The 27,423-nt window shown below is 33.0% G+C and overlaps 1 protein-coding gene across 2 annotated transcripts in view; it reads left to right on the top strand.

The window, feature by feature from the left end:
- The window catches only part of LOC129953952 (probable basic-leucine zipper transcription factor D), a 401,434-nt gene that overhangs the window by 152,263 nt on the left and 221,748 nt on the right, over positions 1-27,423 (top strand). For both annotated transcript variants that reach the window (XM_056067515.1, XM_056067514.1), the window contains exon 3: positions 17,507-17,529. The gene's annotated coding sequence lies outside the window, so the exon portion shown is untranslated. The remainder of the gene's footprint in view (positions 1-17,506; positions 17,530-27,423) is intronic.

Here is a 27,423-nt window from a genome sequence, read left to right as displayed (position 1 = left end):
ATCGAAATGTTGCTTTTGAATGGTTAACCAGGTTTTCCGTTTTTTGGGTTTTATTTTTTGGGTTTTTCAAATTTTAATTACACCGAATTTAAGCTGGGTGTGGTTTTTTGGTTATAGATTAGGTTTTTCTTTCAATTTTGCATTGGATTTAGTTCACGGGTTATACAAATTTTCACGAAGCAAAATTTTTAATGTTGGCCACAGCTTAATGTGGAAATCGTAAAACTTGCAAAATTTTAATTTTTCTGTCAAATTAACCAAAGGGATTTGGAAGGGGGTCTTCTTGAGTTGAATTAAAGTCTTTTGAATAGCAAACAAAACTACACACTTGATGAGAGTTTAATCACTTTGTTTAGCTTTTTAAAAGTTCTGAAAAAAGCTGTCTGAAATCAAATGATTTTTCAATAAGTTTTAATTGTATTATATATTTTGATTTTTTGTTTAAGCATTAAATACATTTTTTACAATGTGACTGAGGTCCCTGCGTTCACACTCCCCATAAAAACATTCCGTACGGTACATCCTTTGGTTTATAGCTCATACTTAGATCCCTCATAACGTAACAAAGAAAACTAGTCAACTAAAAAATTAAAAACTGCGAAACTAACTTATCAAAAGGAATGGTTTGTGTATTTGATGAGTTCGTTCAATTACACAAATGATTTCTTTTGATATATTATTTTCCCAGTATTTCATATTTCAATAACAATTTTTGATAAATTATAAAATTCTGCTCAAAAAACTACAATTTGCATATTCTAAGGAAAATTCTTTTCCTTTTTACACCTTATTTGTTAAAATTGGAGCCGAAAAAAGGAGACTTACTAAAATATAATATATAAGGATTTGTATACCTTCAGAAAATCATCGCTTTTCGTGTTTTTGTATAAAACTTATTCGTGCTTAAAATTTAAAAGGCTAAATCCCCAAAACAAAAGTAACATTTTTAAGAAACAAAAAAAATACCTCATTCGAATAACTTTACTCTGATTTCTTATGCAAATAATAAAAGTCTGATTTTTTCGAAAACTAAGATTGAAACCTCAGTTTTATCATTGCCCAAAGCAATTTCAATAAAAGCTAAACAAATAAACCAAATCTAAACAGATTCATCAAGCTTAATGCCAGCCAATTTATACGATTAAAATCAAAACCCCTCGCAGTCAGTCAGTCCATAGGTCTTATAAAACTCCTGGCATCAACACCTCAACAATTTGTCTTCTAGATGCAAACATTTAACAACCCTAACCCAAATAAAAATCACAGCCCTATACAGTAAGCACAGCTTAAACAATTGCTTGAGCTGGCTGTCAAAATCTTACAATCTTATCTCTTTTGTTTTTTTTAAACTTTGTGGTGGTTTTTGGTGCTGTTTAAAAAAATGCTTTCAACTCTTGACCGCACCCTCGACTCGATACTGTAACTGTTGCAGCTGCAGTGATTTAGTTTTTCTTTTTTAAACTTTTTTTTGAAATAAAATTTTTATCAGATAAAAAGTTTGGCGTTAAATCACGATTTAGTTGAATGTGCTGTTGTAGTGTGTGGACAAGAATCGGTGGTGCGCGAACACGCGCGCACAAAACTTTATGGCGGCCAAAAATCTGCAAAACTGCTGCAACTACTGTCTTCACAGTGCAATTAATCATTTGGTACAATTGTGAGCTCTGCTGGCTGGTGCTGGTGCTGCTGCTATTCTGTTGGTTGTATTGCTGCTGCTGTTTCTGCTAAGCGATCAATTTGGTTGTTTTTCATTGTTGTTGCTTTTTTGGAAAACTAAAGCTGGCGTACGACGACGCCGACGATCGCGATGTCGCGCCCTCAAGCACATTTTTTAGTCTTAAGAACGTATAGTGCAAGGCAAAAATACTCACCACATCATCTGTCTTCGAGAAGGATTTAAAGGAGAATTTCAGCAGTTAGTAGGTAAAGAAAAGAACAAAAAGAACTGAACTGCTTTGAAAATCTTTTTCTCGACAGGATTAGCACTTTCATTCTTTCCAAGGTCATAGAAATGCTGATCGATTATTAGCTTAAAACATACTTTGAATGACGAAAGCTAAAAAACGGCCACTCGACTGGTAATCTCATGATTTATCTTACAAAACAGTCCTTATATCGTTTTTAAAACACATTTAATAAAGTTTAACATCAAGCTCTCTTAACAAAAATGCGCGCACTTGGTATTGATTATCCTCTTCTTTGTATGGTTGGAAATAACCTTTTAGACCGTTCAAATCCAGAAATATTGGACAAGTTCAAATCTGATATTCACAAAACAATCGCTAGTGTACCACAAGGTGCTGTTTTGCCTCCGACACTCTTAATTATTTTTAAAAATTATATTTTTTCTGAAACTCCTAATCCACTAAATTGTTTCGCTGTCGACAGTATCTTTAGGTTTTCAAATTTATTTTATATTTGTATCTTTATCCTTCGAAAGTCGACTATAAAGGCATCGTATGATAAGATCATTAATTTCTGATCTTGACAGATTTAATGGGGAATCAAAAAATGTGTAGAGTTTAATGCTCCAAAAACTCAATGTACGCTACTATCGAAAAAGCGTAATCGTTCTTCCGAAACTGGAAAAGCCTCTGCAAAAGTTTTTCTATTAGTCTCTTTTTTTAATTTATATCAATTTCTTGTCTTATGTCCATTCTTTTTCAGACCATATAACCTTTTATTAGTCATTGAGAAGCAGAACTCGTGAAATTCTCCTATTTTTAAAACCGCTGATGTCTTTGTGAAGAGCCTTTAATTTTGTTTCTCGAGACTTCAGCGCGCAAAGACCCTTAATACAATAATCAAATTGAAGAGATGACATTTGTGAGTAGTATTCGCTACATCAACGTTCACACCCACGCGACCTCGTCAATCACATAGAATTTCCTCGCCTATCTGCAAAGCAATCCGTCAAGAGGTTGTAATTGCTTTCGTATAAGCCGGTTGGTTGTTTGCTAAGCCATAGCAGCAGCAATTAAGAAGTTTTCCAAAAACTTCCTATTCCCGTTGAAGTAGCGCATGATGGAGAACTATACGGAAACCTGCCTCCATGAGCTTAGATCAAGCATAGCACATAGGTACACACTCCTTACCAGAGCACCTGTGTGCTGATGTCTTGAAAAAAAGCCAACGCCCGCATATAGAATTGATGATGATGATGGTTAGGTTGAGGTTGAGGTGGAGTTTCATGTGCGGGGAACGGTTAAGAGCGGAGGCCAGTTTTTGTGGTGTAGTGGCAACAAAATAGTGGAACACTAATTCAATGCGCTGAAAATGACACGACAAACGAACAACGACTCAAGAATTATGGCCCAGTGGTTGGTGAGTTATACGCGCCTGGCAATATGGTCTATGTGGTGTATTTTGCACACATAAATTCTTACAAAGATGGCGTATCTGGACTATCCCAGCAGTACCCCTGACCAATGTCCAGTCCACTCCATGTGTGTTGTTTTTAAAGAGAGAATCTAAAGAATGTTTGTTGTGCTTTGGCTTTGGCTTGAGCTCGGACCTCAACTCTCAAGGAGTTTTGTCCTGTGGCTGTGATTTATTTCTTCTGATATCAATCGATTGTGATTACAAGGCATTTTGTGAGAGTAGGCGCGGAGAAAACATAGCTAAATACCTCGAATGAATGAACTTATCTCTTGAAATGATGTCTACATTGTTGTTGCTTTAGTTTCGCATTTATTCCCCTGTCAGAGTGTATGTGGATAGGCAAGTCTATATGTAAAGTTTCATAGCCAGTCGCGGAAGATGGTAGAAGTGGGTTAAGAGGCTGGATGATGAGGTTTTAGATATATTTATTATGGTATAAGCAATTAAGTGGGCGACAAGATGTCTTAAATTGGAAGACTACGAAGTTTGTGATGTGTGCGTTTTTTTTTGTGGACCAATTAGTCAGATATGTCCTGAATAAATTCTGCAATGATAACTGACAGATGTTAGATGTTTGTAGAAATTAAAAAATTTAAGATAAGGATTTTCTAGACAACTTAGAAATGATAATTCTTACTCAGAACAATCAAGTCAAGACCCATCGGAAGTAATTGCTTTGCGAGGATTTTCTTTGACAATGAAGCTTAATTGCTTTTAAGTATATTTCTGTTTATATCCATTTGGAAATCGCAATGGTTAAATAAGTTTGTTTATTTTTGTTTCACTTTTTTTATTGGAATTTTATGATTGGAAGGCTGTTGAGCTTAAAATTCAATGTTGATTTTTAATATGTTAACATTACAATTTTATGAATGTAAACAATTTACTTGTTCAGGTTTCAAAAGTTTCTTCACCATACTTAAGTTGTCAAGTTAGTTTCATAAGCAAATTGAATTGCTTTTAAAACGTTTAAGAAGTAACTTAATTAATTGGGTGGTGCAACCGCGAGAACTACGGCCTAGTGACTTACAACTCTCAACTATTGCTGTGTGCGAGTACTGTTGTCAGGGATGGAGAGGACCTGCAGTTTTAAGCCAAATCCGAACGACTATTTTTTGAAAGTACTTTTCATGAAAAACGATTTTTCAATTCCTCACAGGAGGCTGTACCCGTAGGGCTTTAACCTAAGACCTATGGGATGACAGTCCAACGCACTAACCATAACGCTACGGGTACTATGCAATGTGATGTTAGCGATGTTTTATATAAATTTAAAGACGCATGTACTTATCTGCGACAAAAAAAAAACTCTAAAGTAATAACAACAAGAAATGCCGAAGCTCACGTTGGGCGCCATTTTTCATTTAAAAAATTACTTTACTAAACAAAACTTAAAATTTAGTTATTTATAAAGATTTATCAAATACATTTCACTGCCATAAAACTAGAATAGGTACATAAAAATGCACCAAACCCCTAAATTATTTTATTGTTTTAATGTTTCAAGACATCTTACAATTGTCTACAACTTGACAAAACATATGCCAAACCTATTGCTAACACAATTCCTTACATAATGTTCTTGTATTCTGTGACAAGAAAACAAACAACAACAAAAAACACATACACACCTCTCAACAGGTACAAAGAATATGTGAAAAATAAAAACTCCAAACTGAAAAATCTCAGTAGCCAAGCCCCAATTGAATCGAATAAATATGTCGCTGCCAGAATTGGAAACATTTCCAATAAATCCAATGTGGCAATAAATCCTCAAATTGTTGTAGTTTTTGTTTTCTATAGACTATTATATTCACTGGCTTTGCTCGCTCAATAGTTAGTGGTCACCACCTACAGAAGGCTCTCAAGTAGCTTGTGTTTTTTTTTCACCAAGCTTCTTATTGCATTAGTCCCGTTTTGGTTTAGAACTAAGTGGAAGGCACTAAAACTCTCACCACACTGCAGCCTAATGATCTATACTGAAGTGGTTTTATACTCTCATATACACGTCCTGGATTCCTGAATCATTTATATTCCAAACTAAGCATGCCGTACATCGTTAACTATCCAATATGGTATTCGCGCTTTTTTTCTTCTTCGCTTTTTTATGTATATTTCAACTTTCGGAGCAACCATTAATGCACATGCAACAATCTACTTACGCATTCATTATGAATGTAACTAATTTACGCTTAAGTGTTGAACATTACAAGAAAAAAAAGTAAATGAAAATAAAAAATATGTTGCATATTTAAATTAGATGTGCGAGTTGTTAAAAAGAGCATCATTCTCGTCAGAAAGGCAGCAAAACTCAAGACTTCATGTCCATAAGATGGTAGATTTTTATTGGAACTAGTGCAGTCTGGCTGTTAAATTTTATTAGTGAAAAAATCGCTTCATTAGATGAAGCAATCAGTTGAAGCAGTTTTAGTTATGATGCCGATGGAAATGTTAATTTTTTTTTCAAAACAAATTTCGCATTTGGTCAGTATGACCATAAAGATACGAAATTTCTTTAATATGTACCTAATTGTAATGTCGAAAGAAATAATCAAAAGAAGCTGACTAAAATTTTGTATATATTTTTAACTCAATTATGTATTGAAAATTAATACATCACCAGATGGCGCCCAACGTGGGAATATCAATTTTTTAATTGAAGAGAAGTTTAAACTTTAAAAATGTATTTTTATACTTTTCTTAAAACATAATTTCAATACTAAGAATAAAACTTAACAACAAGCAGAAAACTGATAACTTGTCCAATCCAAAAAAAAAAACAACGTTATAATTTAACCTAAAACTTAGTTTCAATTCATAAAAAATGCCAAACGCTTTCAAAAACATAGTATTTAAAACGAAGCGATAAAATAAAATTTGCAAAAATGTGTCTCTAACAAGTGTACATGTAAGTTTTATTACCATTTCAGCATTCGCTAGAGGAATTGACTTCACCTTATTTAAGTTCTGTCCTATTGACAATTAACAAGCAACCTTCTATCCTGAAGCTCTGTATCAGTCTACAATTAAGCTGTTAAGTAAAATTTTTTGTATGATTTTTATTTTAAAGATTTTAATGTTTGTGCTATTTAAAATGATAGAAGTGCTCATAAACATTGTCCGAACGCTAAAGTAAACTATCTTCCACATACATTTTCCTTAGCTATAAAACTCATCATGGTCGCATTCGGTCATCTAGTAAAGTGGTATAGAGCTGCTAAAAAATCATGAAAAACTAGCATCAGCAACCCAAGGAATACGAGTACTGTTAGCAGTTTTATTTAGAAACAACAAAAAAAAAAACACTTCACCCACTCACCTTCAGGAACACCACAACTCAAATCGTGATGTATACTTACTTGAAAGGGATCACAGGTATCTCATACTTTGTCTTACTTTACAGAGCGTTTCAGATTCTTGGTTATTGTGAAGCAAAGAAAGATTCTATGTAGGTACATGGATCTTATATCATATAATTAAAAGATTTTGAAAAATACGACCTCAGGTTAATCCATCTCTATGAAAAGTTCTACAGCAATTCGAATAGGCAAGAAACAAAATATTGAATATTGTTAAAACCGAAAGGAGACAAATTGGGTTAATATCTCTGTAACTATTTTTATTAACTTTAGATACCAAATACCTATTATTATATATCTGAGCATAGAAACAATTTCTTTTTATCACTAGAAACGTTGTTCTTCATACTGCTTCCTCAAATATGAAACCCACCTACAGAAGAATTCTAACTTAAATTTAACGAAAAAATATCCTTCATCCAAGTTAACGAAATTTTTAAAAATTAACCTCAAAGAAAAAGAAAGATTAAAAGTTTTAATACATTTACATTTTTATTACGATGAGCTTTTGTTTCTCTGAGGGATGAGCTAAGGTGGGCTACTTTGAAATCTCCACAAGGTTCATCCTGTGCCTTACCTCATCCTAAGACAGCCCATAACGTAAAAAATATCTCATCCAAAAAAATTTGAAATTCCGGGAAGCTAATGGCTGAAACACAAACATACTTGCTTCGAATGACACTTATAATATAACATTTTAAAAAGGCACTTCTGACAGCTCTTATTTTTTCGCTTAGTTCGTGCAAACACACAAACCACTACTATCGACATATTATTTTCCACTTTCATTATTATAATACAAAAATAAGTTCTTCAAGAAATCTAAAATGTGTATTTAAAAAAATGCAATTGGCATAGTCCACAGAAAAAGGAAACAAAAATCCCCGATTTATGAACATTTCTTGATGGTGTTTTGCTCGGTTTAGTCTTAGCATGATGTTATACAGCCTATAGCATTCCTCAATAAGTGTTTGTCTAAAACTGAACAAGTTTTTTCAAATTGGTCCAGTAGTACCTCAGACTAGCGAGGTCAAACAAACAAACAAGCAAACTCTTCAGCTTTAAAATATTAGCGTAGAAGATACATTTTTGTTTTGCAACACCCTGTAAATAAGCATTTCTCTGTAACATTCTGTAAGTAACGCTAACCTACTCTTTCCTTACACTCATCAGACTCACACCTGTTAGAGAAGAAATACTGATGTTATAGAGTTGGACTTTGTCTTCTTCACGTCCTCATCAAGAAAATCCACCTGAAACTTTATTTAATGTCTTTGAAAAAAGATGAATTTCTCTTTAGTTTTTTCTTGTTGTTTTATTTTAGCTGATAATTAGTAGAGCGCGCGACGAAATCCACATAAAAAAGCAGACAACACTCACAAGTCACATCACATTGTCATTTTTTCTTGTGTGTCCATTGTTCCAGCTGTTTAAATTTTTCTTAACTATACTCTATAGCTGCCTTTACTGTCATCCCGGAGGCAATTGAAACTGACATGTAGATATAAGTTGACAGTAAAACAACACAACTCGAATAGATGGATCAAAGAGCTTCAGCTTCTGTATCTTTTTATTCTGATGTATATTATATACTCGACTGCATGCAATTTAAACTCACTGGCTTTTCATTTTTGTGTTTTATTTTTTTGGTTAAGACTTTCTTTTTATCAGGTGAAGTGAAATCTCTAGGCTCGCGAGCATTCATGTGAAAAGCACCCAACTGCGTTTGAGAGTTTTGTTTTTTTTTCATCTTTTAAAGACTCCAAGAGTTACTTAGGGATTTTCTTGTTTTTATTTCATACTCCATGTGAGGCTATCGAATGAGTGGCCATATTATATTCAACTTCTAATGGACCGTATCGTGATGGTTATGGTTTTGGTTGTGGTATTTGGTTGTATATCTAAGAGCAATCCCACACCACAGGCTGTGAAAAATCACACCTGATAAGGAGTTGCTTCAGAAGTAGACGGTCAGAGGTCATCATCACGAAGCGTCGTCGTAGGTAACATTTGGATGGCATACTGCACTGGCACTGGGCTGTGGGTGGTTATCATAAAAATACACATGTATGAAAGTTGCAGTTACATTTAGTTATAAATCCTTAATCTAGATAAATGTGTCTCAAAGAAGGAAGACTTAGGTAAAAGAGTGGTTTCCTTGGAAATTATGCTCGTAATAGTTAAAGTTGCCGGTTGATTTCATAACATTTCCAAAAACTGACTTGTTTAGTTGTTGATTTACATAAACTGATCCATGAAATTCCTGTTTCCTTTTCCAGGTTTTACGGTTTAAAATGAACCTTCTGGGTTCTTGAGTTGTGTATAGAAATATATGATAGCTTCCTTTCTTTCTCTTCAATTAAATTCAAGCAGTTAAATTTATATCTTTTAATCCAATTAACTATGTAAAACTAGGTTTTTTGTTCTTTTTGATTCTCAACAAAACTGTCACTCAAATAACCAGCGGCCTTATTGTAGTTTGTTGTATTGAAGTTTTTTTGAATTACAAATCATTGAACGACATCCTACAGCTAATTGAAAGAGTAAATAATACATTTTTACAATAATCCCTGGGCTAAAAGACATTTACGAGATTATAGGTATAACACGCTTTACAACCTTATATAAGCAAACATGCTTTAACAGCCACTCCCGTTTCATCAGAGGCTCTCCAAACTATAAGCCTATTACAGCTAACGTCGCGTCGTCAGTCGCTCGTAGTAAGTATAAATGAGTATATTTGTATGATTTTTCTGATAATTCCCTGGAGCGTTTTGTACAAAAGCGTTTGACATTTTTGTAACGCGATAGTTTTGTGATCGAACATAGAAACCCACAGAGACAAACTCTCAATAGGCTGTAATGCGGCGGTGGCGTACGGTGGAGGTGGTGGTGGGGTCCTTCGATTTTTGTCAGTTCCCCCATCTCGAAACAGATTAATCAAGTCTAACTTTGTATCAAAAATCACGATCCGCATCAGTCAGATCTTAATCAAAACTTTTGATAATCACGTTTTTCCACACTGCTCTCGATGGCTATAGATGACAACAAAAAAAGAACATGTTCAAAATGATTCCCTGTGGTCATTGCCGCTACCGTCATATGACGTGGGACACAATTTTTGTTTTTTTTTTTTGTTGTAATTTAATTTTCCACAAAAGCCTACCTATGTACTTCACCCGCAAGCTATATCCAATAATTCTTCGGTCTTTTTAATTAGATACTTTTGTAATGTATCTCTCGGGGGAGATAAATGACCATAAATTGGATTATTTTTTAGCTTAAGGGTAATTCAATTCCAGTTAGTACACGCCCTGTGATGAAAACACGCGTCGTGTAGTTGTCTTAAAAAAAAACTCAGCGAATAAAGGTTGAGCCTTGATTGGTTGATGTCAAGTAATAACAATTGTGAATCATGTTTCATGAGAAAAACCATTTTCGTTATTTTAGTATTTTTTTCCAAATTTTCCATAAAGCTTTCATATCTTTGCTTCTCCTGAGGTATATAAGATTTCAGTTTAAAGTCCATATTATTGAGCTTTTAAATCTATTAAGCTTTGACAATAAACTAGTTTATAACAAACTCAAAAATATAAACGTAAGGCTTATGTAAATTTCTATCAGTATTTCATTCAGAAACTAAATTTAAGAAGTGTGTGGAACTTTTTTGGTAGGACTGGAATTTCCGAAATTCATTACAAATTTTGTATATAATTTAAATATAATAGTTTTGTATTGAATTACTGATTTTTTTGGAGACTTTTAAAGAATAACCCTCTTAATAAGAAATTTAGTTTGGAAATGGATTTCAAAATTTTACTCTAAATGTTTTATTGGTCGAATTTAAAACCTTGAATCAAAGCGTTTTTTAGAAAGAATTTAAATACATACTCGTACAAAAGCCTCAAAATTTTTATTTTCGTATTTTATTCTGTGAAATTACAAAAATATATCATATCTGTATATATATAGAGACCCATTGAAAGGATAAGGAACTATGAAGTTTACCCACACCCGAGAAGTTTTGTATGTGAAGGAATGATTATGTTTTGAAATCGGACCCAACATAAATAGCATATGTTGATATGTTGTTCTCATTTTTCATAAAAAAAACTACTTAACACATAATACAAGTTTAATTATAAAAATAGTTTCACTCTAAATGACAGCCTTTAACATTGTGGCCACTGTTTAGTTTTGTATTGTTATTTTCGACACTGCTTAGGTAAGCTCTTTACTAAGAAATCTTGAGGATTCAAATGTGGACTTCTTGAGAACAAATCTTAAGCTGCTCTAATTCTTAAAAGAGTCCTAAAGAAGAATCCATCTTTCTATATTGAAAAGGGCACTTTACCAAACGCTCTTACACATTCGCTATAACTTAACATCTGTTTTCACATTTTTTTCTCAAAATTAGTGGGATGCGACACTTTCGGTTGAGACTTTCAATCAAACCATTACAGCTTGGTCATGGTTACATTTGACTCTTAGAAAAATATTATCATGTCGCATAAATTGTTTTGTGTTCTTTTTTAAAAACACCTTTAACGGTAAAGACACTGTTGAGGTGTTAACAAATGATCTGTAGAATATAGCTCTATAGGCGTTTAAGTGTTGGTTCTCCCTATAATTAGCCCAGAATAGAACTTGCGAACACATTCTCTGGTCACCATTGTTTTCTACTCCAAAGGAGTTTAAGTGGAATTCATTCCCGTAAGCGTTCAATTGCAAAAAGTGTGCTCGCGATTTACGGCTGTAATTGCACAGTCCAGTAGTCTTTTACACAAGACAATTTCACCAGGACTCATTCCATACCTTACAATTTCTTGTACCAACTCATTCTATTCTAGCAGAAGCCATATTGGCATTTTTCAATTGCTAATACTACCCTATAATTTCTGAACTTGCAGTCTTTCCTTCACGAAGAAATGCCAATTGTAAAGCGTGTTGAAAATTTAAATTCAATTTGAATGCATGGAAGGTCTTAAAAAATATTTATTTTACCCGTGTCTTCATCTTTAAAACATAATACTGTCTTGGATTTAATCCTTGCCTTTGCCACATACAATTTTTTCATTAGTACTACCTTTTGGAAGAAATTGAGAAATTCCTGTCACAAAAAGTGCTTTCTCAAATAAGTCGTTGGGACTCAGCATGAAAACTGTAGGTTCCCTTCATACCTGACATTACTCAGGAGTGGTTGAAATTTGTAAGTCACTGGGCCATGGTTCTCTACGAGCTGTTACGTCACCTAATTTATTTTTAAGATTTAGAGTTGAACAAAATGTTGGTAATGCAGGGAATGTTGGTGACATTCTTAAAATTTTCTTTCTTGTAACTGTCACTTTAGCTCATTCCGCGAATTCTGTAGTTAGGATTTATGTTTTTTTGCAATACCTAATTTTGATGATATTTTTTGAACTTAGACTTCCGATATTTTTAAGTACTATTTAAATTTTCATCAACCAACGTTTGACTCTTTGCTTACATTTATTTTATTGGAAGCTATTAACTTCAATGTCTTCAATCGATTTTTTAAAAAGCACCATTAAGTACTGTTAAAGAACCATACTGTTCCAATCATCATTCTCTTCCACATTCAATTGCAGATCCAACAAATTAATTTCCGGCACGTGAATCCACAACAAATTAATCTTATATAGGTATCTTTAGCTTTCTGCTATTTTGTACACTTTTTCAGTTTTTTCTTTCAACAAATTTAATTAAGATTTCATTTCAAATACAAAAGACCTCTAAGCATGCGCACGACTAAAGCAAAGCGCAAGGCGCAAGTCGCGTTGACAGCCACAACTACATGCCTTATTAAATGATTACTTTCCCCCCAGTGTCACTGATTAAATATTCAATAAATCATTGAACTTAAACAGTTATCCACTGTTAGCTTTGGCTTTAGCTTGTTTTGTATATGTAGATGCAATAGAAGTTTGGATACTTAGGTTATAGGTAGGTAGGTAAGGTACTGATGGCTTTCCGCCAATGCGGTTTTTATTTTTCCGAATTAAGATTTATCAACAAATCTGCATCTTTATTTCTATGGATGCCACATAGAAAAAAAGCAACAAAAGTTAAAGAACCCCAAAGAAAATATTCCTTCTTTTCCTCGAAAGCAAGTTCCATGCAGATAAAGTATGCATCATCCTTGTTGCTTGTATTAGTTTTTGTATGAAAGCGGACGGACTTAAGTGAGTAGATAAATTGTCTAAGGGTGAGACTAGACTATAAATTATTCTCCACTGCCTTATTTCCTTTTTTAACAAGAAAATAAAATAAGAGGAAAAAACTAAATAAACTTACCAACACTGGGACTGGCGAGGCGTATTCGCCAGAGATACAATGGTTCCAAAGGAATAACAAGATATTTCTGTTGTAAGCGTCTCTAAGATAATCTTTCTTTTGGTCTTTTGCGGGATTCCATTTTACTGATGTTATATGTATATTGTATATGAAAACGAAGACTATGCACAAACGACGACGGACGATGCAATGCAACCGACGCGACGCGACTCGACTCGACGACGACGCGACGAAACGATGGACATCTTAACCAGATGCCAGAGAAAAGCCAAGGAAACCGAAGCCCGAAGTAGAAAAGTTATATTGCACTCTGTTAACAGAAATATTATTAATTTGCAACAAAAGGGGGCACGGGAGCGATAAACAATCCTCCTCAGCACTATAAAATGTGTATACACGAGGAGTTCAAAAAATTCAAGGAAGAAAAATTACAACACTTAGTAGGAGGTTAACGATATGTGTTCGGTTGGCTTTTGTTAAATTGTTGTCACATTGTACCCACATCATTAATTTGGCTAAAACCAGCTGTAGCCTGGCCTACAGAGAGCACCATAAATCACAGCAGCTTTAAAGGAAAAATTAGTAAAATTTTACTTTGCTCACAACGATCGGCGGTGGTGCAAAGAAAACGACATGATATAAGGTCACAATTATTGGAATACGGTATTGTTTTCACTAAAATTTCTCATCGGATGAAATTAAAGAAAATCAACTCCGTACATTTTTTGTATATTTTGATGTGGTTCTAATTGTTGTGTTATGAGGCTTCAACCGGAGCTTGATCTTTAAATTTCAATCTGAAGAAATGGCGCCCAACGTTCGAACAAAATTATTGTATTACAGTTGATAAATACAAATTTGTACAAACACAATTCACTGAAGCAGCAAAATAGAACCTACTCTAATTCCTATAGTGTGCCAAGCACGAACAATTCGGTGAAAGTTGATTTTGAGGATTCGGATAAATAGGATAGATTTATCAAACCAAAGAAAACTTTTGTTTTGATTCTTCTTTAGGTTATTAGGATCAAAGATGTAAGTATTTGAGATTTTGAAAGCAGACATCACTAGAAAACCGGAATACTTTTAAGCAAGCTAGAAACACCTGTAAAGTATAAATTTTGAGGAAAGAAATTATAACATAATCAGAAATTATGTCCAAAAGGTATTATACATTTTTGGGCCAAACAAATGTAAGTAACACTATGATATCGGCGAAAACTGGAATACTTTTCAATTTAACGTTTAAATTTTGACGTAAGCTTTTCCATCTGTCCTACTTTTTGCTCTAGCTTGAAAAATATATTGAGGAACAAAAGCTTCTTAATGACCGGCAGCATAGCTTTTGTAAAAAAAGTTCAACTGATGATGTCATGGTTTGTCTCACCGAACTGTCAAACAAGTCTTTACTTATCATCATGGAGAAAGTAAGATAATTGCAGTCTGATATTCACAAAATCTCCGAAAGTCTTAATTATTTTTATAAACTATCTTTTGTCTAAAACTTCTAACCCGTTTAAATGTTTTGCTGATTCACATCCTTGTCCTTTGGATATGGATTTCTAACGACAGCATACGATGATCTCATTGAATTCAAATCTTTACAGAATATTTCCAATGGGGAGTCAAAAACTGTGTATAATTGAATGCTTCGAAAACTAAATGCTGTCCTCTATCGTATAAGCTCTCTCACAATGTCATTATCCATGGGTGGGACTTACATCGGGGAGACTGAGCAGCTTTCATTTATAAGCATATGCATCACAAACCACTTGCTGTGGAGTGATCACATATTCGACATAGCCAAAAATGCTACTAAGGGCTTAGGATTTCCCCGACGATGGGAGAAGTTTTTTAGGCCTTCTGATATGTCTATAATTTACAAAGCTTCTATTTATCCAAAACTCGAGTAGAACATAATCAACAGAGAATTAAAAAAATGATAGGCGATCGTTATCGTACTAAGACATTTACCACTCTTGAGCACCGCAGCATGGCCTCATTGTTTGTTGGTCGTTTTATAAACATTGCTCTTATAGTATAGCCATTTCTCCCCTTAAACAATTCAACCCAAATACTTGTAACTCTAGGAATGCTCGTCAGTTTATCTTTGAGCCCAATTATGGACACACTGTTAAGAACAGAGATTCTTCCTTTAGTCATATCTTCTTTCTAAACCTTTCCTAATTGCTCGTTAAATCATTATAAGGGTATTATAACCCTTATAGATAACATATTAGTTCTGCAAGGATAGTTTCATATTCAACATATTAATATAGCTCCAAAATTGTAAATCATAACAGTAGCAATGTTGGTCCATATACGAGTAACAATTGGCCCTAGTTTTCAAAAGGAAAGTTAAGTTCAATACAAACGATTTGGAAAAAATTAATAATCTAAGCAAATACAAAATGACATAATTTATTCCAAATTTTGTCTAAATGGCGCCCAAATTAAGAACTATATTCTTGTTATTTCTTCTTTTAATCTGTTCTTAGTATTGAAATATATTTGTTGAACATTTACTGATACCATTCAACTGATAGTTTTAATGAGAAATAGAAACAATTTAATATAAGTTATTTTAGTGCAAACATTTTACTTTTAATAGAATCTTTATTAACAAGAATTCTATTCATAAAAAAATAAATTGGGTGGCGCAACAGTCCGTTGAGAACTAGGGCCTAGTGACTAACAACTCTTAACCATTCCTGAGTGTGAGTACTGTTGTCAGGGATGGAGGGGACCTACAGTTTAAAGCCATATTGCTAAAAGAGACATTACAATGTGACAGTTCATTTTTATTCTTTTTCTTAAATCATCCTTCATCGTCGTTCCTACGAAAAAGCTGAATTTACAGCAGAATACTTTCGTTAATCAACAAACCAGTTATTTTGATGAACATTTTTATTTTTGATTCAGAATTTACAAACCAACTAAATTGGATTTTTTAAATTATTATCAATTTTCAGAGGCTGTTATTCCCCAGGCTTTAACAAAGGTGATTCTTGTAATGAGGACCTTCCTTCTTCAGTCAATCAATCAAAAAAAAAAAGAAAAAAGCGCCGTCAAAGCTGGCTCCAAAATTAAAGTTATTTTTACCGAAAAAATTCCATCTCGTTAAAGTCAACTCCTTCATCATATTCGCATTGTTTTTCGTTGGTACATGACCGATCATCCGACTGACTATGGTGCAATTGGCCTTCGGCTTTTGAGACTCTGCCTTAAGTTTCGGTACCACTTCGACCTTCCTCTAAAATGTCTGTCTCTAAAGTCTCCAAACAAATTTGTTTCCAACTTAATTTGGTTTACCAAAAACTGGCTTCAACTCTTTAAGGCTGACAATTGCCGAATTCGGTAGGACGGGCACATATGAAACTCCCTTCTTCTAAATGTAGTTTGGTTTTAATTTAAAAACCTACAAAACACAAAACCCACTTTAAGGAAGGTGGTAGCTTCCAATGGATGCCCCCATGTGGGCATGCTGCATGCTTTGATGTGTCGATTCGGCGATTATTTTGCCATCATCATCATCATCAACAGCAGCAGCAGCCAGCAGCAGTCTCAATGAGCCTCGATGTGTAACGCGTCCAACTTGTTGGTTGTCACGCATTTTCCTCCAATGTACACGCGCATGCTTGGACACATACGGATGGCAAAAAACCCCAAATAAAGATCATTTTAACGAGCTCCAAACAAGTTAACGTAAGGCTTTGGTTCAGAAATGGTTTTAAATGCATCTATACTACGACCGACACGACGACCGACGCGATGTCAGTGGACTGGGGATACGAACAAATGAACGAACTAGGAGTTACAACAACCTCTTAGCCATCACAGATCTGGAGATGGAGGGAGTATCATAAAAAAGGGAAGCTTGTGGATGGAGGAACATTCGGAACGGATGGTAAAAGAAAAGAAAACCTTTTTACGGTTCGGTTTTGGGTTTGGGTTTTTAATTGCGTAATGATGTCTGCAATTGCAACCAATAATACAAAATTAAATGAGTACCTAGATCCAGACACACAAAATTGTTGTTTTTGATCATCGACAATCCGACGAAAAGATCTTGAGATCTCAGTCAATCTCAGGTCTGGGTGGAGTCGCTGTGATCTGATCCGAGTTAGGCAATTAATTTGTTCAGATTTGGTGTCTATTTGTATGAGTTGTTTTCCAACTCGAGCTTCAAGCTCTTGTGTTTATTTGGGCTGCACGGCTCTTGCAGCCTTCCCGTCGTCGACTGGTCGGTCGTCGCACCGCACCAACGCCACTCCGCCATTCAATCCGTTTATTACTGCAGTGTAAAACTATATTTTTCATAGCAGAAATTACTTTGAAATTGTTTTTTGATTGCAAATTAATGATTATATTATTATTTTTATATATATTTTTTTTGTTTCAATTTTATTTTTATTTATTTGTTTTTCATTTTTGTTTTTATTTATTTTCAGAATTTGAAGTTGTGTTGGCTAAGGTAAGTGATTTTATTTTGAATCTTTGTATGGAGTTTTTATTTTCTATTAAACTGTCGTACCTAAATTTATATGAATTGAAATTGGATTTTTATTGCGCACGAGTTTGAATTAATGTTGTTAATTTTGTTTTTATTTATGTGACTTATAAGTAAAGTGGAATTCAATGTTTTGTTTTAGTGTGTGGTTGGATTAGACAAGGAAATACTCGTAGAAATGTTAAATAAATATAAGGTTAATGCATTCTTAAATAATGTTAAAAGGATGTTGAATAAAAAATAACTATTTACTTTAATTTCTATAAAATTTTAGTGTTAAAACATTTGTTTTATGTGATCTTATTTAGTTGTAATGGAAAGATAGTATTTCATTTTTATATCCCTGTTTTATATTCTATCCAAAAGACTTAAACTTGTTTTAGGGGCACCTAAACAGGGTTTTTGAACCCTTGCTTTTGGCTGCTATTCAAATTGTATTTTTATTGAATATGCATGACTTCAATATTCATGATTTGAAGAAAAACATACATTTTTATTGTAATAAAACCATGAAATACTGTCAAATTATTATATCAAAATACATGGTTTGTGTATTTGAACGAAGTAATCGAATGCACGAACCATTTGTTTCGATAAGTAAGTTTCCCGGTATTTCATATTTTTGTTATGAGTTGTTACTAACATTACGAGAATCGTTAGGACGAGCTAAGATAGGGGATGAACAGTGCGATAAGTTTTTTTTTTGGGATGTGGATATGTCATCTCATACCTCAGGGACACATCATAGCATCATTTCAATATTATTAAAGCAATATTAAAATCTATCTTTACAAAAATTGACACGTTCCTATAATTTGTTACTATTCTTAACTTTTGTTTCTATTCTCTTGCGATCCCCATTTTTATATGAATGTTTAACTTTTTAGTGTAACAATTAAAGTTTGGAAACTTGCAAAAAAACATAGTTTCTTTAAAAATTGTAAGGAAAACCTTACTTCAAACCTCCTCTTAAGTTTTTAAACATATTTTTAAAACTAAAAATCCTGCTGTATTCAATTTATTTAATCTTCACAATGCAAACAAGCGCCATGAATATATGGGACAAGAATTATAAAAATACCTTTAAGGTCATCTATCGATACCTTAATACGATATGTAACTATCTATACATAGTTATTGGAAACCTATGTAACCTGCGCGAGTAAACCAAAAAAATTATGATTCCATTTTATTGTAATACAAATTTCTGTTTCGAAGTTATGATGCCAAAGTGCAGATAATTCTTATTGTTGGAATCACAAAGACACACACCGGGGCCAACTTAAGCAACCTTTTGTAGTTTTTCACTAACTATCTTCTCCTCCCGCTCTCATAACCATGACATGTATTGTTTTGCGCATGTAGTGACAACAATAAAACTACAAAATTCCTTTACTAAGGCTATCATGAATAAAAAGGTGTCTAAAATTTAGGACAGTGGTGCCGCATTAATATAATTGATTAGAAAATAAGATTTCTTAACAGAAGTTGGAAGTTTAGCTGTTTTAAATCAGCCGTGGCTAAAACATATTTAGTACTCGCATATTTGGGCAGGTGCCCCTTAATCAAGTTAAATCTTTTAAATATTTCCATCTTTCGAACACTACCGCAATTTTTCTTTGTATAACGTTGTTTGCCGATAAAACAAGAACTTCATAAAATGCCCATGAGTTCAGCCTTAGGTCAATCTCGGACGTATTATCAAGTATAGTGATTCTTTTTTTAACCACACTTCGAGAATGTTGAATAGTAAAACATTAGTGTTTTCCCTGTCATTTTGATATCACAGCTTTTAGACTAATGCAAAGTGGAATCACATCTTAAATACTTTCCAATTTTCTTCAGCTCTCATTGGTTAAAACTCTAAGCTTCTTAAGGATAGTAATACTCACCATAGGGGGTTGTGTGTGCAAATAATACAAAAAATCTTAACGTTTTGATTTTGATCCTTCAAATATTTGATTGGCCACACTGTCTTTTGAAGTTCCTAAAGTTTCATCGTCATAGCCACCTTACTGCCCGCCAGTCGTGTGTTGCAATATAAATACGTGTGTCTGTACCACCATCATTGCTGGATGACCTTAGTGTGAATGTCAGGCTGGCGAGTCCTATTTAGATAACTTAAATACGATATCGATTCATGCCTTGAATATTGGTAAAGGTGTAATTTTGTTTTTGTTTAACTTTTATCTTTGTAAGCTAATAGATGGGCAATGAATAAGTCTTACAAAATATAAACAGTCTGAAAGGGGGTATAATCGTAACTCGTACTCGTAGAACTAATGTCAATTGCTCTGAATTGTATATACATACGTACGTACAGAAGTTGTACTTTACTTTACCTTATAGTAATCTTACTTGCTATCAATAAGTCAATGAATTCTGAATCAATGAATAATGACTAAAAAGTCGGTCTGTCTCTAAGATAAAATCCAGTTTCATTTAAACTTTTGATAAGAACCACTGTTGTTCGTATGTTAATTTTTCGTGAAATTCAATTTGCCTATAATATTAAATATTTTGACCTAAAACAATTTGGTGCTTCTGATTAAATTTAAAGAATATATATCTGTAAGTAATTAACAGCAGAATTTTAATAATCTTTGGTTATAATTGTGAAAGTATTGAATTACTCGCTTCTTTTTAAAATAGTGGTTGACTATTTTCTTTAATTATTTTTGTTTTTAAAAACTTTAAACTATTTGAAGGTGGTCATACAATTATATTGCCTTTTTGTTATTTGAGTTATTAAAGTTTGGCAGTTCGGGTTTTCTCTTGATTTCTTCCACAAAAATAATAGAAACAATTTATGGATCAACTTTTACCGCATAAAATTCTTCTAAGTGAAAGGAAGACATTTTACATAGTTTTATAAATCTTCTAACGAAGAAGATAGCCTTTATTTATATCTGTCTGTTTTTTAACTTAAAAACACCCACTTCACCAAAAAAAATCACTATATCAATAAAAATCGCTGCTTCCGAAGCAAACCAAATCAATTTAAACTGTTCTACCTTTATTCAATTCTTCGTTCGTTTGTGTCTCATATTAACTAATTTGAGTTTACCAATTTTAACTAAATCATAAAATGCATTATTTTTCCAATACTCCAATAATCCAGCTGAATGAATATTCAAAATCAAGAAATTCATAATTTCCTTATAGATAGAATTCTCATAAATTGGGCAACTACATTCAATTTTTCAGACTAACTTTTTTCGTCGTTGCTAGTAAATCGGAATAACGGTTGGCTAAATAACTTTTGCTGACTTTTATAAACTTGCCAATTATTAGTTGTTGCTGTGTAGCCGAATGTTGTATTGAAGGAATTTCGAAGTGAAATAAATTTCCGATAATCTATTTCAGTAAATAAATGAGACATGTAGCGTTTGATTATTCAATGCTTCCATTTCGATTTTAAGCATAACCGTTTTCAATTTCGATTCACCAATATCTTCGATGGATTTAAGGTTTTTTTCACTCAGTCATAGAATTGTGAAGTATGTTTGAAGAAATTAATTGTATGATATTGCCAGTAATAATCCAAACATAAATATCAAAGTTTAGATGAGTCTAAGGCTAGCTGATAATAGCAGGACTGAAAGTATCACAAGTTCGAAAAGTTAGTCCATTGAAAATTCGTGAAGAAAGATCCAAGTTAACACTCCCGATATATCGGCGCTGATAATATTTCCACAGTTCCATTCATCACAAAATGAAATAACTCGTGAGGTTTAACGGATTATTAGGTAGCGTTGTGCTTTTTTGCCAAAGCTTCGAAATAATGTCCATACTGTCCGTAAAGATTGTACTCGCTACGTTTTCGTGACACAATCATTCCAGTCTCAATTCCTTCAAATGAAATCGGTAGAGTTATTTCCTGTAAGTTACGCATGCGATCACTGTTGTGGAAAAATATTATTTTACCAAATCTTAATCGAAAGGGATATTGGCAAAGTTTTCATGAAATTTTTGAAACGTTAAGCGGCTGATGAAATTTCTTTGAAGAATTTAGAATCAATATTTTTCGAAAATACTTTTCTGGAGGATATCTTTTATCAGACTTAAAATAACCATTGTTTGTAATGTGATTCCGAACAAAACTGTTTTCGACAACGAAATGTATTTGAATTATTTACGGAACACTCCAATGTAACTCTCTTGAGAGACTGAATCATCAAAGCAAACATTTTGAAAAATAGATAGAATCTATTCAAAAATAGTTTATCAAATACCAACTATAATAATTGATAGTTACCTCATCAACTTATTAAAGAAATTAGTTCATGATTTCACCTCAAGGATAAAGTGTGTGTATTGTGTTATCATAGGTTGTGATAACTTGAATGAAAGTTTTTGCCCGAAAATTTAGCCGATACCTTTAAAACTCATTCGGATCCTACTTTTTGAATATTTATTTTTATAGTTTTACATAAGCTATCAAATGCATTCTAGTTCTTAATATTTCTTATTGAATTGTGGTTTGAAAGGAAAAACTACCACAACTTATTTTTAGTAATTAAGTTTCAATCAAACATTTTTGACACATAATTAATACACATGATTTGAACCACATCAGAAGCAACAGCTTTTGCATTCTTTTTCCTTCATTTCTAAAATGAATAACAGTTATATTCACAGAAAAACACCCTGTACGTTTAAATAAGTGTTGATTTTGATATAAAATAATTACCGAATTAAATCCAAATTGGCTCGTATTATCTTCAATTATCATTGAGATATTTTATATTTTTATTGCTTACCATCATGTGACCTTTAACTGCCAACGTATTTCCTTTTATTTTTCAATCAACCCTTCATCAGTTTTATTACTGTAGCTGTCTAATTTTAATAACACATTCTAGTTCAAAGGACACTGAGGGTGGGTAAGATATTAGAGCTGCATTATTTGCGCCCTCTTTATCAGCTTTCCACTTGCTTCATGTAATGGCACAACCTGATTGCACAATCTTGACCTTTTAGTTACAAATCTTTGGGTCAAACATTTGATAAGTTCACACGAAGCAATGTTTTCCTTCAATCCTATAACGGTAGCAAAGAGTAGTGAAACAATGATGTAAAGGTCAAGAGTTATCTGAAACTTTAAGTTTCTTGCTGCGAATATGTGGCAAAGCAAATTTAAATTTCATTTTATAGTGAAATCATATTTTATTAAAAGTGTCATAAAAAAATTAAAATTGCAAATTAAGATCAATATTTACACCGTTCTTAAAAATAAACTTTTGAAATCATTCATATCAGATGAAGTTTCAAGAATTCTTCACTTCTTCTTAAAATTCGACCTAGAAATTAAAACCTCACTGAGAAAGCACAAAAACACCACCAAATAAGCTCCACCCAAAAAAAACCAAATCCATTTAAAATCTACCAACTTCAGGGCAACGAACTCCAGATTCGTAGTCAAATCTTTCATATTGATTTTTCCGATTTCTCTCAACTCATAGAAAGTCCTCTGTTTCCAAAACTCCAACAATCCCGAAGAGTGTATTTCCAATAGCAAAAAATTCAAGCTTTCCTTGTAGATTGAATTTTCTCGTTCATGGGAAAAACGAAACCACTGTCATTCATGAAACACATTGGCCTAGGCATTCGAAACAACGGACGGCTAAATAGATTCTGCTGACTCTGATAGTTCATGAATTTGACACTGTTTACGGCAAAGGCAAAGCTGGTATTGAGAGTGTCCCGGAAATTTACAAAAGTATTGTAGTCATTTTCCATAAGAAACATACTCGAATATTTCTCCTTGTAGATAGGTTCGTACTTGAAAAGCAATTCCAACTCAAATCGTAGTCCGATTATTTTCACTCCTGATGCCAAGAGATCATCGAAGTATTCAATTTTCTTTTCTGTCGGCGGACTGGTCATGAAGGTCTGCAAAAATGCATTGTAAGAAGTTACGAACATTATGCCGAAGAGAAAAATCAGCGAGTAGATGATTTTTGTAGTGTATGAGGCATTCGGTATTTCCAGGAAGGATTGTCCAAGAAGTCCCCGAAAACTATCATTTATTAAACAGTCTAGAACAGTGGACTCCGATAGTGATCCAGCTGCCCGAAGGAGAACCGAGAAAGTAAAAACCACAGTAACGCTTATACATAGAGCCTTCCATTTCCAGACAAATGTAAAAACTTTACTTTTTTGGCGAACTATTACTTGAATTATTCAGTACAAGAATGTTCTCAAATTTCTTTTCCTCATAAACACCTTGAATGAATGTCGAAAACTTTGTAGTGAAGTCAGGAGACTGATTTATTGAATCTGTATTGGCAAGAGCCATCACACCAAAAGCTATGTACATCATGTTGGAGCTGATTTTACAAACTGAAATCAAATTTACTACATAAAACAATTAATTCAGTAGTGCTAGAATACGAATTATTTTTAATGGGTATGTGCATTATTATAGGAACTCAAAGAGATTTTTCGATAGTGGGAAAGGTAGTATTTATGGGGTTGGGAAAAAATTCAACTATAGAATTCGAATTGAAGAAATGAAGAGAATACAAATACGAAACCAGTTTTGTGTGTATTTGAATATTGAAGCTCTTAGAGACAGAACATGGCAGAACAATTTCATTTTTTGTACAATAGATGAAATATGCTTCCATATTTAAAATATTGTATTATACAACCGATATATTTTCCTAAGTGGTTTAAATTATGAACCAAGGACATTTTAAATATGTACCGCATTTATTGAAGATTGTTCATATTTCATTAACAGAATCGTTTTCTGCATACGTTTCCTCCAATTTCATTTTATATTTCGAAAAACTGCAAAGACTAATACAGTTTTTATATATAGCATTTATTTGAAGAGCTTTCTGTATAAAGTTCTACCAAAAGGATATTTATTTAGGCTGTCAAACTGAACTGCTTTTTAGCTAAGGTAGGAAAATTTCAATAAAATAGATAATATTACACAGGAGGACAGAGTTATTTTGCTTACAAGTAAAGTCGAAACATTTATGATGGAACCACAGTAGGCATTCTTTCAACTGAAATACACTTTGATATATTTGGATTTCTTAACTATACTTCTGATTCTTACTGAATGCAAGAAATTTCGATAAAGCTGCAAAGAGCTCATTCAGAAGTCCATATTACTTCTAAGAATTCCTCTTATTTTGGACCGAAGCAAAAGATGTGGGGAAAGGGGACCAAGAAGTTTTTTTTTAAGTTTTAATGAAAAGAATTTGTTTGGAACCTTTCTAGCTCATGCATATTGGATAAGATATCGCCATGTGTACAAATAATAGATCTTTCTACTTTCCGAAACTTTTAGCGGTTCAGTAATTTTATTCGAATGAAGTGATACTTTCTGCGATATTCACGATTTAGGAATTATTGAGATATCACAGAGAATGTCCAAATTTGTTTCCCATCTCGACGAAAAAGTTGATTTAAGTTTCGACAGCTGAGGCTGAAGAAGAACTTATTGACTTACACACGCCATTAAAACACAGTTTTAAAAATAATTCTGTATTGTCTTGGTTGTTTTGTAAAATAATGAATTTCCTTGGAGCAATTAAACAATAGTAAAATTTTATTGAACAAAGTGAGAAAATGTGTGTTACAAGATTAAATTACTGACAATATTTATATAAGTAAATTCCGGCAAATAAGATTCTGTTTCTTCAACAATGTTTCCATTTGAACACCAGAATCTCAGCAAGTAAAACACAACTATCAACCATCAAAGCCACACCCATTCCAATCCAAATCCATTTGAAATCTTCAACTTTCATCGAACGTAATCTTGACTTAGTTTCAAATTTTTTTAATTTAATGCTTCCATTTTCAATAAGCTCATAGAATGATCTTTTCTCCCAAAAGTTTAACAATCCTGATGAATGTGTGTCCATAATATGAGTATTTAAGATTTCTTTGTATATCGAATTTTCATAAATTGGAAATGCCCAAGGTAACTCATTGATCAAAGTCAATTCCTTAGACCAACGAAATAATCGTTTTCCAATAAAATTTTGCAATTGTTCAAGGATTTTCCACTTTAAGTAAAACAACGGGTAAGCAAAATTTGTGTTAAGTGAATCGACATAATTTCTAAACTTAATGTCATCGTTTTCCACAAGGAAAGCATCGTAATAGTTTTCTCTTAAATCTGGTCTCAGCGAAAAAGTCCAATCCACACTATTTTTTCGAATTAATATTTTTAATTTTGATTTTAAGATGTCTTCAAATGACTTAATAAACATTTCCCTTGGAGGTTCTGTTATGAGAGACTGAATGAAGGCATTGTACGATGTAAATATCATGATGCAAAGTAAAAATATCAGCAAATATGTAGTTTTTGCGCTTAAACTTGCTGATGGTCTTTCAATTATAGACTGTCCAAACATTCCACGCAAAGAATTCATATTAAGGAAGAAATTGAGCAGAATAATTTTTCTTCCTGATATGAAATCAGCTGTCTCGAGCAATGCTGAAAAAACTACCAAGACCGCAATTAATAGAGGAACAACTTTAAAATCGATCACCCTAGTAAAAACTTTGAAAACTGGAATGCTTGGCTCAACTGGTAACATTAGACCTAATTGAAATGAAATGTACGGATACGAAAATGAGTCCATTGGAGACTGGAGATTTGATCCCAAAGCTGCTATTTCTACAGTTTTTTTCAACACCAATTTGCGCACATCTTCGTGTAAAGGTTTTTGATTGGATATATTTAATTTAGCATTGTGCTTTTTAGCTAGAGTTTCGAAAAAATGACCAAAAGGACCTCCAATCGCACTTCTATCTTTTCCATTTTTGAAATAGATAAACGAAGGTTCAATACTTCCTAACAAAACTGGTAAAACTATTCCATTCAAGTTTCTCATTCGATTAGGAAAGAATTTCGAAGTTAATTGTTCAGGTTTCCATGTGATTTCTTCTATGTTAAAAATTCCAAAATTTGAAAAACTGTAGTAGGTTAATGCGGTCGAGAAGTCTTGGAAAGTAGCCAAAACATTTATCATCCCATTTTGCCAGCAAAAATTGAAAATTTCCTTAAGTTCTGTTACATTTTTTGATAAACTGCTGAGAAGAAATACAATTTTAGAAGACCTCATGCGGTTGATATATTCCAGCATATTTTCAAAAAGATTTTCATTATGGCTGTTATCAAATTGAACAATAATCAGAATATTTTCATTAAACTTTTCTTTGAGTAAAAAAGGAGAACTTTCACCAGATGACCGAAACAGTGGCGTTCCAAGTGATGTCCAAAAACTTGTTTCGAAATTGTCAAAGACGCTGAAGGTTTTTAATAAGAACACGCTTTCAAAACTCTCACTCTTTTGAATTTCCAGAAGTAACTTCTCAAATCCATGATAATTTGGTTCGTTTTTGGAAAAATCACCGAAAACAAGAGCAACGAGTGGAAGTAAGTTTGTATAAATGAGATTCATAACTAAAAATGCAACTGGAATAGTATTTCAATTTATTCATAAATCTTACATTAGTTTGATCCTTGTATTAAAGGGTTTTGAAAATTATTAGATGTTCCCTTATTGGGATACAAATGTAGTATTTATAAAATAACTCATTCAATAAAATATACACTTTCCAATGGAATGTTTGTGACTTAATGTCAGTGGAAGAGTGAAAGCTTTTAAGAATAAGTATATAGTTGAAAACTGTAATTGCCATATCAATGATGTTTGAGGTAATCTTTAATCCCAATTAACACAAGTCGATCAATATCTTTCCTACGTGGCAATGTTCCACATTTTAACTTCAACCTTTGTTCAAATATGCAAATGACATCGTTTCAAACACTTTTTACTCTCATCCATCTGTCCAAATTGTTGAATTTATATAAGCTCAAAT

Source organism: Eupeodes corollae, chromosome 1, assembly GCF_945859685.1.
Source record: "Eupeodes corollae chromosome 1, idEupCoro1.1, whole genome shotgun sequence".
Taxonomy (NCBI): domain Eukaryota; kingdom Metazoa; phylum Arthropoda; class Insecta; order Diptera; family Syrphidae; genus Eupeodes; species Eupeodes corollae.
The sequence above is the reverse complement of the archived record's forward strand: the minus strand, read 5'-3'. Positions and strand labels throughout refer to the sequence as shown.